The following is a 10,155-nucleotide window of genomic DNA, read 5'->3' as shown; positions in this document are numbered from 1 at the left end:
GAGTGAGCCTTAGTAAGTACTGATTATTTTACCTACCTATAAACTAAATTTAAACAAAGCTATCGCTAAAATTGTGGCGACAGCGCCAACGTCACAAGCTTATCCAAGCAGCGCGCACCATTCTTTGAACGACAGTATATCAAGAAAAAAAAGAAAAGACCTCGCACGGAACTGCGCTGTCGCCTCCCTATCAGCAGCACATCGACACAACGCTCGGATCAACGCGAAATTTTCAAGGTCACTGCACTTATGCCATTACACTCAGACCCACGCGCACACTCACATACGAGCTTTACGTATGCGCCTGTAGCGTCTGTCCGAAGTCGTCTCAGCACCGACGACGCTCAGTTTAGACGTACGGCTCCTGCTTCCAAATTACCATTCCCTTATGATGTAATCTTGACCAGCATGCCCCACAGTGTCAACGAAACCTATGTCAGTCTAGTGACTAGCTACTAGAAAAAATTTGTTCCTTTCATTATTTTTACCAGCTGCGGTGGCTCAGCAGCTATACTGTTGCACTGCCAAGTACATGGCCGCAGGATAAAATCCCGGCCCCGAGCCGCATCATCGCGCGCCGATGGCGATGGTGGCCAAGGTGATAGTATCGCCGAAAGTGATCGTCGCAGAATACATTCCCAGTACGGCGAACATTGCTCGGAAATCCTGGAGGACCTCTCGTCAACCGACATATCCTGGCAGCTTGACGAAGGTAGGCCTACGCTCACGCGGCGCCTGTAGCTTTCGACCGAGTCAGAGGCAGTCCTTACACGATGTCGCGTGGTCGCTGGTGGCGAGGCACGCAGATGGAAGAATTGATATACCATTTTCTTCTGCGGCAATCATTTATATAAGACAACCCATGATTCGGACGTCGTGATATCACCACAAGGGTTCCGACGCTATCGGCATGGCGTAAGCTCCTTCCCCAGAAATGTTTTACCGCGTAAGAAAGCCAAGTGTCAAGCTGTGGGACCCCTGTGGCCGTTTGCCAACGGTAGGTAACCGGTGGAGGCGTGGTTTTGAGTCTACGTCCCTCCGCAGTCGAGGTGAACACTCATTCCATGGCTGCGGTTCCATGCACTAACCTGTTCCATTATTGCGTCTCTCGCCTATACTGGACAGAACATCCGGCCATTGCACTGGTGGATCCAGCTTCGAATTATGTCAGCAGGCAGTTGTTTTAAAGACGAAGCCTTAGGAGTTACTATTCCAGCCTCTATTTTGTGGGCCGATCCCGGAGACAGCGCTGCTTACAAATGTTTGCCGGCCGATGTGTGCCCAGGGGACCACTGCGGATATATATATATATATGTATATATATATATATATATATATATATATATATATATATATATATATATATATATATATATATATATATATATATATATATAAACGAGAAGAAAGGGGGTTAACCCAGGGGCCCGATATTTATTAGTCATGTAATGAGAAGCCAATTGTAATGTAATGTAATGTCATGTAATGAGAAGCCAGTTGCCTTCACCCGAAAAGATCACGTTCTCGTGACGCCTGCGGCAAAAAAGACGTTCCACGTCCGCCGCCAAGGTCTGTGAGTGGGGGCGCTGGCTAACACTCCCAGGGTTCTACTAGTACACATAAATACCCAAGAAAGTGGATGGGGAAACGCCGCCGCGGTAGCTCAATTGGTAGAGCATCGCACGCGACATGCGAAGGTTGTGGGTTCGGTTCCCACCTGCGGCAAGTTGTTTTTTCATCCACTTTAATTTCCATTAATTTATCATTACTTTATTTCATTTATTAAGCACATGCCATTTCCCCTGTGTTGTACTTGGTGTCAGTGTTTGTTGGCTTCTCATTACATGACTAATAAATATCGGGCCCCTCGGTTAACCCCCTTTCTTCTCGTTTATTACATAACGAGGGTCTCGAATCCGGCAACATTCATGCCTTCAGGTAGCATATGTGGGTTTATTGACCAGTTGCCTTCACCCGAAAAGATCACGTTCTCGTGACGCCTGCGGCAAAAAAGACGTTCCACGTCCGCCGCGAAGGTCTGTGAGTGGGGGCGCTGGCTAACACTCCCAGGGTTCTACTAGTACACATAAATACCCAAGAAAGTGGATGGGGAAACGCCGCCGCGGTAGCTCAATTGGTAGAGCATCGCACGCGACATGCGAAGGTTGTGGGTTCGGTTCCCACCTGCGGCAAGTTGTTTTTTCATCCACTTTAATTTCCATTAATTTATCACTACTTTATTTCATTTATTAAGCACATGCAATTTCCCCTGTGTTGTACTTGGTGTCAGTGTTTGTTGGCTTCTCATTACATGACTATATATATATATATATATATATATATATATATATATATATATATATATATATATCATAAGAAGCGAACCCCCTTTCTTCTCGTTCATATATATATATATATATATATATATATATATATATATATATATATATATATATATATATATATATATATATATATATATATATATATTCGATTACGGTACCGCCAGCGCATGGAGATACTTGGCGTGTTACGCCGATGGTTTTCTGCCGGTCTCATCTCGCGCACTGTCGATATGCGCTTATCCACGGTATGCACTTTTCATCGCACCATGGCGTTGCCAGACGTTTCGTAGCTGACAGGGCGCCGTTCTTTCTATCCAGCAAGAGTCGCCTCAAGTGCTGCGTTCGGCCGAGATGTCGCACCCGCATGAAATTTGTACGCCGTTCGAGGAGTTCGAGCACAACGCTGAATCTTGCTATCGCTGTCAATGGTTGGTTGTAGTGTTGGCATGCAAAGCCCAGGAAATTATTTACTATTAACACGTCAGCATACGTCAAAATGTGGGTCAATTCCTAAAATAGTACAGTCTACAAGTTTAAGTCAATCCCGGACATATTGCAGTAAAGAAAATTTAAGAGACTCTGCGCAGCGACTCCGCCTCTATTTTCCCCCCAAATCACTCGGGAAGACTTTGTCTTTCACCGACTTCAAGTAGAAATTGAATCACCTTCGATATTTCGTTTTATTGAAGAGGTGCCAAAAGAGAGAAACATTTATAAAAAGGCGAGGTGGTTTACCAGACGTAGTTTGTTTTGGCTACATTGCACAGGGGCAACGGGTAAGATGATGGAAAGAGAGAACAATAGTAAATACGAAGTAACCTGCGCACACCATCCAGCGGTAGCCGGATACTCCTGGCGAGACAGGAACTTTCCTTCCTTATTAGGCAAAGCGCCTGGAAACAGCAAAAAAAAAACTTCGCATTAAGATTGTAGGACTAACGTTAAAAAACAGGAAGACTACACTATGGACCAGAAAGCAAACAGATGTAGCTGATATTCTAGTTCATATTAGGGAGAGAGAAAGAAAAAAAGGCAAAGGAAAGACAGGGAAGTTAACCGGACATTATCTCCGATTGGCTACCCTGTACCGGGAGAGGGGCAAATGGATGCGATAGGTGAGAGAGAGAAAAAAGAATAAAAAAATGACAAAGAAAGATATGCACGCGTACACACGATACAGAATTGTTTCTGTGGGCACTGTCAAGCTTTCTGTGAAGGCGTTCCTAGTGTTACGCAGTGTCACCGTGCAATGCTACGTCACACAGTTTGCTGTCACAATGTGTCACAAAGCCCGTGTCTCTTAAGTAACGCAGCAGCGCCTTCATAGCGGATCGTGCTGATGGAGCTGGGCAAGCCAGGTAATGTACAGAGCAGATAAGCAGGGGTCTAGTAGTTCATTAGAATGGGTTCAAATGGAAGGGAAGCACAGTCGATAATTGCAGAGAATGAGGTGGAGTTAGGAGATTCAGTATTTTATTTCTAATCTCATATTTAGTGTGATTTTTAAAAATTTTTAGAGCATGACGTTTCACCCTTTTCCTAAACAATGAGATTTCACCTCTTTTGTAATAACGAAAGGGGTATTTGGAGGTCGCCAGAAGAATCATCCTTCCTGCACTGGGCATAAAATTTATATATATGACATTAAATGTTTCGAAACGACATTGCAGATTATAAGGGAAGGGCTCGCTATATTTTTTTTTTCACGGAGGCTTCATTAACGTGTACCGAAAGAGCATTTCTGTATTACAAAAAATACGGCCTACTTGGCCAGGAATTAAACCCACGGCTTCATGATAAGAAACAGAATGCCTACCTACTGAGGCATCGTAGCGGTCGCAAATATAAAATAGGCTCATCAAATCCTCAAGACCAAGAGAACCGGCTGCCGTGATGTTTTGTCCTGGCAAAACTGTGCAAGTGAAAAAAAGTTGAATTCATAAAGGCAGTATCGATAAATTTGCAAGCGGTTGCCTTGGGTAATGCTCCTCTGTTTTTACGTCTTTCTTTGCTTTGTGAAAAAAGTGGGTAGTTTGGAAACGTTTTTGTTCGATACGCCTATGGGCGTAGCGTCCCGTTTGCACTTCTTGTTGTACATTTATTATTTGTTGGGTTTGGTTGGTTGTTTTAGCAGGAGAATCCTATCAATATTTCAGCACGCCTGGTCCAAAGCGGCTGAGGTGGGGGGCAAGGTTTCAACCTGTCGAGATGGAGGCCACGCGGAGAATAGTAGAAGAATTGCACATTCGTGGAACAACGTCTTCGCCAAGTATTCCCGCGACGGGAAGCTTTTACAACTTCCGCTGTGTTCTTCGCTGATACACGCACATGAAAAAAAGAAAGAGAGAGAAAACGGGCAGATGTTCCTTTGACACGCATGCTATCAACCCGTCATAGCAAGCGGACATGTTGGGAACACTGGCCAATGAATTCTGGCACAGATAGGACGCTGCCAGTATATGGAATCATGCTTTTGGCTGAGCCGTCTGAAAAGGCGATTGCTATAACTTTCTCGAGGCTTTAGGCTGAAATGCTTAAAACTCGCCGCAGCCAGACTCTTGACAAGCTCCTGCAAAAGTTTCGGAAGTGGAACTAGCACAACGCGAAAATACAGGATACAATAAGTAGACACGCATGTGTCCTGTGTTCTCATGCTGTTCAAGTTTCGTTTCCAAAATGCAGTACCAACTAGCTCGAGTCGGAACCCTCCTGAAGTTTTGAAACGTCGCGCATATTTCCCGTAGATTCTTTCTGAGGAACAGTGCTACCTATCTCCGCAGCCAGTGTTACCCTAATTTGGATTTTTTTTAAATTTCAGATTCCACTAGATTCCCCTGGATCTTGAGTTTGTCAGTATGGTTTCTGTAAATATAAATTCGTCTATCGTGTCAATAGACATCAAAGTCTATGTTTAAATGTATCTCTAAGCTCAGTTTGACATTTTAAATAAACATTTACTGAACTCAAGCTATAAACGATGTCGCACTGTAAATTGTTAGGCTAAGAACATAACCTTGCTTGAAGCCACATTCACAGAAGAACACGCCAGCAAATTTATATTTTTCGCTAGATGCAAAAAAAGATATATACGCAACCTTTTTGAAATTGTGCGGAAGATGGGCTTGCGGCCTTTCGTACAGAATGCAACAGTATCAAAACATTGTGCTACTTCACCGCATCAGTATAAAAGATGGGGAATAAATTTTTCTTTTGGGCAGTTTACTTGCATAGCACCACCACGCTTATGCCTTTACTCGTCATTTGCAGTAATACACACAGATACGCGTCCTTTTTTCCTTTTATTGATGCAAAAACTCGCCCATCATGTGACCACTTAGACTCTTTGAACATTGCTATGCCTATGGACGGTCCCCGTTAAATTTTGGTATACAAGTGCATAGACAGCTGCTATGCGCCAAGACGACTTTGTCGTGTGAGGTGGTAAGTCTGTATTGGTCCGCTTACGCTGAAATTTGCATTACTGCTTTGTTAGGTTATAGGTCAAAATGTCCTTCAAAGTGCACAGAAATCCAGAGTACAATGGCAGTAACGCCAAATGTGGGAGCTCGGTGGCTTTGCCACTGCACAGATGCCTAATCCTTTCGTCTTCGTGATGCAGGTTGGTGACCGTCTCAGCCTCTTTGCCAAAAAGTCTAATAACTACGCCTTAGTACAGATGCCAAGCCCACAGTGCCTTAACGCTGTTGCTGCTGATTGTTTTCATGTCGGTTTCTCCCAGCTATTCTTACTTTCCGGAGATGTAGAAACTAACCCCGGTCAGGATACTGTAGATATCCTCGCTGGGCTAAAGGAGATATCTACTGGCCAGTCCAAGCTTAGTTATGGAGTCTAAAATCTAAAATCTCAATTATTAGCGACAGGCTGGAGTGTATCTGACCTCGGTAAACGTATGGCTGAGCTTGAGAGCCATTACAAAAGCTTTCTAACATTTAAAACAGACACGAAAGCTACCCGCGCCGACGCAACTACAGCTACTCGATTAATTTCAATACTAGAGGCACGTTTTGATGATGTCGAAATCCGAACACGACGGAACAACTTGGTATTCTACGAACTCCCTGCAACTACATCTGAATCGTACGCACAGTCAGAACAAGTTATCATTAGACATTGCCGCGAGCATTTGTATATATACATATTCTCGCAGCCTATTAGGAGACGGGAAAGTCGGCGTAGAGGACGTCTAAAAGCACTTTAATGAGAGCAGTCAACGCGACCTCGTTGTCGTCTCTGTTTTTCCACTCGCGCGCCACTTAGCGTCATTCTCATCGCCTGGCACATACCCGCGGCGACCATATAGGATGTGGCATTTGCCCCCCCACCCCCCCTCCCCTTTGAAAAAAAAAGGCATCGTACCGATGCAACAACCGCCGAACGCTGTGCACAGACGGTGCAAAGTTGAGGTCACGAGGAAATGTAGGGCTTCATACGAAGCACGTGCACAACCTCGGGCAGATGCCGCTGGCGTTTGGAGCAGTTATGGCTGTCGGGGACAACTTCATAATTCACATCGCTGATGCGGCGCAGAACTGTGTACGGGCCGAAGTATCTTCGCAGGAGCTTCTCAGACAGCCCCCGCCGACGAATCGGAGTCCAGACCCACACCTGGTCACCGACGTTGTATGTGACGGGTCTGTGCCGAAGATTGTAGTGTCGGGCATCGTATTCCTGTCGTTCTTGGATTCGCAAACGCGCAAGCTGCCTGGCTTCCTCTGCGCCTTGTGTAAACTCCTCGGCACCAGTCTCATCGTCACCGCACTCGTGTGGCAGCATTGCGTCCAACATTGTTGTCACTTCGCGTCCGTAAACGAGGTTGAAAGGCGTCACGCGTGTTGTCTCTTGGCGAGCCGTGTTATACGCAAATGTAACGTATGGTAAAATCTCGTCCCAGTTCTTGTGGTCGACGTCGATGTACATACTCATCATGTCTGCCAGTGTCTTATCCATACGTTTTGTCAGCCCATTGGTTTGGGGATGATAAGCCGTGGTCTTTCGGTGAGTGGTACCACTTAGTCGCAACACGGTATCCAGAAGCGCAGCCGTGAACGCAGATCCTCTGTCTGTTATGACCACTGCGGGAGCGCCATGCCTTAGGACGATGGCTTCGACGAAAAATCGCGCTGCTTCGGCTGCTGTTCCACGTTGGATAGCACCTGTTTCGGAGTATCGGGTAAGATAATCAGTGACGACGATTATCCATCTATTTCCGGCAGTAGACAGTGGAAATGGACCTAAAAGGTCCATGCCAATTTGTTCGAACGGCGCTTGTGGTATCTGAATAGGATGCAGCAGTCCAGCTGGCTTGCCGGGTAGGGCTTTGCGGCGCTGGCAATCTAGGCATGTCTGTGTGTAACGTTTCACGATCGACGCAAGTCTCGGCCAATAGTACTTTAGCCTAATTCTTGCCAATGTGCGGCTGTATCCCAAGTGACCAGCGGTCGGCTCGTTGTGACAGGCATGTAGGACTTCGTCGCGAAGAGATGCGGGAATGACGAGTAGGTAGCTGCTGCCAGTAGGTGAAAAGTTCTTTTTATAGAGAACGTCGTGGCGTAAGCAAAACGAAGGCAGCCCTCTCGCGAATAACCACGGCACGCTGCTTGTTTTTCCCTCTAAGTAATTGAAAAGAGGAACCAGTTCTGCGTGCTCGCGTCGGTGGCGTGAAACGTCGACAGTATCTAGCACGCCTAGAAAACCCGCGTCATCATCGTCGTGGACTGTAGTCTCAACAGGAGACCGAGAGAGGCAGTCGGCGTCGGTGTGTCGTTTCCCCGATTTGTACACAACCGTGAAGTCGAACTCTTGGAGCCGAAGACTCCAGCGCGCAAGCCGACCAGCTGGATCTTTTAAATTAGTCAGCCAGCAAAGTGTATGATGATGACTGACAACGGTGAAACTCCGACCATACAAATATGGTCGAAATTTCAGGACGGCCCACACCAGAGCGAGACATTCTTTTTCTGTAGTGGAGTAGTTAGCCTCCGTCCTGGATAGCGTCCTGCTGGCGTAAGCAATCACTCTTTCGGTGCCGTCCTGCCACTGTACAAGCACTGCGCCGAGGCCGGCATTACTAGCGTCGGTATGAAGAATCGTAGGAGCGTCTTCATCAAAGTGTGCGAGGACGGGAGGCGCCTGCAGCCGTTGCCGTAGGTCATCAAAAGCCCGTTGCTGGTCTTCACACCACACAAAGGGGACATCTTCTCTGGTAAGATAGGTCAATGGCCATGCGATGCGCGAAAATTCCGCAATAAACCGTCGTTAGTAGGCGCAAAGGCCCAGAAAACGTCCCACGGCCTTTTTATCTGATGGCGTTGGGAAATTAGCAGCGGCAGATATTTTATCAGGGTCACGTCGGACACCTTCACGGCTAACAACGTGACCGAGAAATTCAAGTTCTTCAAAGCCAAAATGGCACTTTTCAGGTTTTAAAGTTAGACCAGCTGAGCGTATTGCTTCGAAGACCATCTTTAGTCTCCGTAAGTGTTTCTCGAACGTTACGGAGAAAACAATCACGTCGTCGAGGTAGACCAGACAGGTTTGCCATTTGAGGCCTGAGAGTACAGTGTCCATTAGTCGTTGAAACGTTGCCGGCGCAGAACACAAACCGAAGGGGAGCACCTGAAATTCATAAAGTCCGTCGGGCGTAACAAAAGCGATCTTCTCACGGTCTCTCTCATCAACTTCTATTTGCCAGTAGCCGCTTTTCAAATCCATCGACGAAAAGTAACGCGCGTTTCGTAGCCTGTCCAGTGAATCGTCGATACGCGGTAGCGGATAAACGTCTTTCTTTGTGATCAGGTTGAGTTTTCGGTAGTCGACGCAGAAGCGCAGGCTACCATCCTTCTTTTTCACCAATACGACAGGCGATGCCCAAGGACTCTTAGATGGCCGAATAACGCCGTCGTCAAGCATCGTCTTCACTTGTGTCTGGATTGCCTCGCGCTCTTTTGGTGCTACACGAGAAGGATTCTGCCGAATTGGTCTGGCGTCGGCTTCGGTGACAATACGGTGCTTAGTGAGTGGCGTCTGGCTAACTCGTGACGTGGATGAGAGGCAGCTCTTAAACTCATCGATGAGCTCAAGAAGGCTGCTGCGTTCGACGGGCGATAAGGTGGGACTGATATCGACCACAGGGGCAGGCATAGCCCCAGTGAACGTCGCGTGCTCCACTGAGAGGCAGTCCTGTATTGATGTAAATTCGTCCAAGTAAGCAACAGCCGTGCCTTTAACAATGTGTCGACGTTCCCCGGCAAAATTCGTCAGCAGGAGTTCAGCACGTCCGTCGTGTACGTTAATTACGGCCCTGGCGATGGAAACGCCTTGACTCAGTACCAGTGCGTCGATGTGTTCAGCGACGCCAGTGCCAGTGTTGAAGTTGTCGCAGATTACAGGCACGAGGGAACAGCTTCGCGGCGGAAGCGTGACGTCGTCGTCGGCGATACGTAAGCGGGGTCGCTGGTGCTCCGCGGGGTCGACGTCGTCTGAACTCGTCGAAAATGTGACGACGAGGTCACGGACATTAATCACTGCACCATACTCTCTCAGAAAATCCATCCCCAATATAAGTTCTTTACAACACTCAAAGAGAATGACGAGGGTGGCGACGAAGGTTGCACCGGCGATTACTATTCTGGCTGTGCATTTTCCAATCGGCGTCATCAACTGGCCACCGGCAGTTCTGATATTGGGCCCGGTCCACGGCGTCTTCACTTTTCGCAGCCTGTCGGCCAGCTTTTGACTGATTATCGAAAAATGCGAACCAGTATCGACGAGAGCGGCCACTTGGTGGCCG

At 47.1% G+C, this 10,155-nt stretch overlaps 1 long non-coding RNA gene across 1 annotated transcript in view; it reads left to right on the top strand.

The window, feature by feature from the left end:
- The first annotated feature begins 414 nt into the window (after positions 1 to 414).
- The window catches only part of LOC139054121 (uncharacterized), a 51,883-nt gene continuing 42,142 nt past the window's right edge, over positions 415 to 10,155 (top strand). Inside the window, exon 1 of the long non-coding RNA XR_011511033.1 lies at positions 415 to 712. This is a non-coding gene — a long non-coding RNA (uncharacterized lncRNA). The remainder of the gene's footprint in view (positions 713 to 10,155) is intronic.

Source organism: Dermacentor albipictus, chromosome 1 (assembly GCF_038994185.2).
Source record: "Dermacentor albipictus isolate Rhodes 1998 colony chromosome 1, USDA_Dalb.pri_finalv2, whole genome shotgun sequence".
NCBI classification, from domain to species: domain Eukaryota; kingdom Metazoa; phylum Arthropoda; class Arachnida; order Ixodida; family Ixodidae; genus Dermacentor; species Dermacentor albipictus.
The sequence above is the reverse complement of the archived record's forward strand: the minus strand, read 5'-3'. Positions and strand labels throughout refer to the sequence as shown.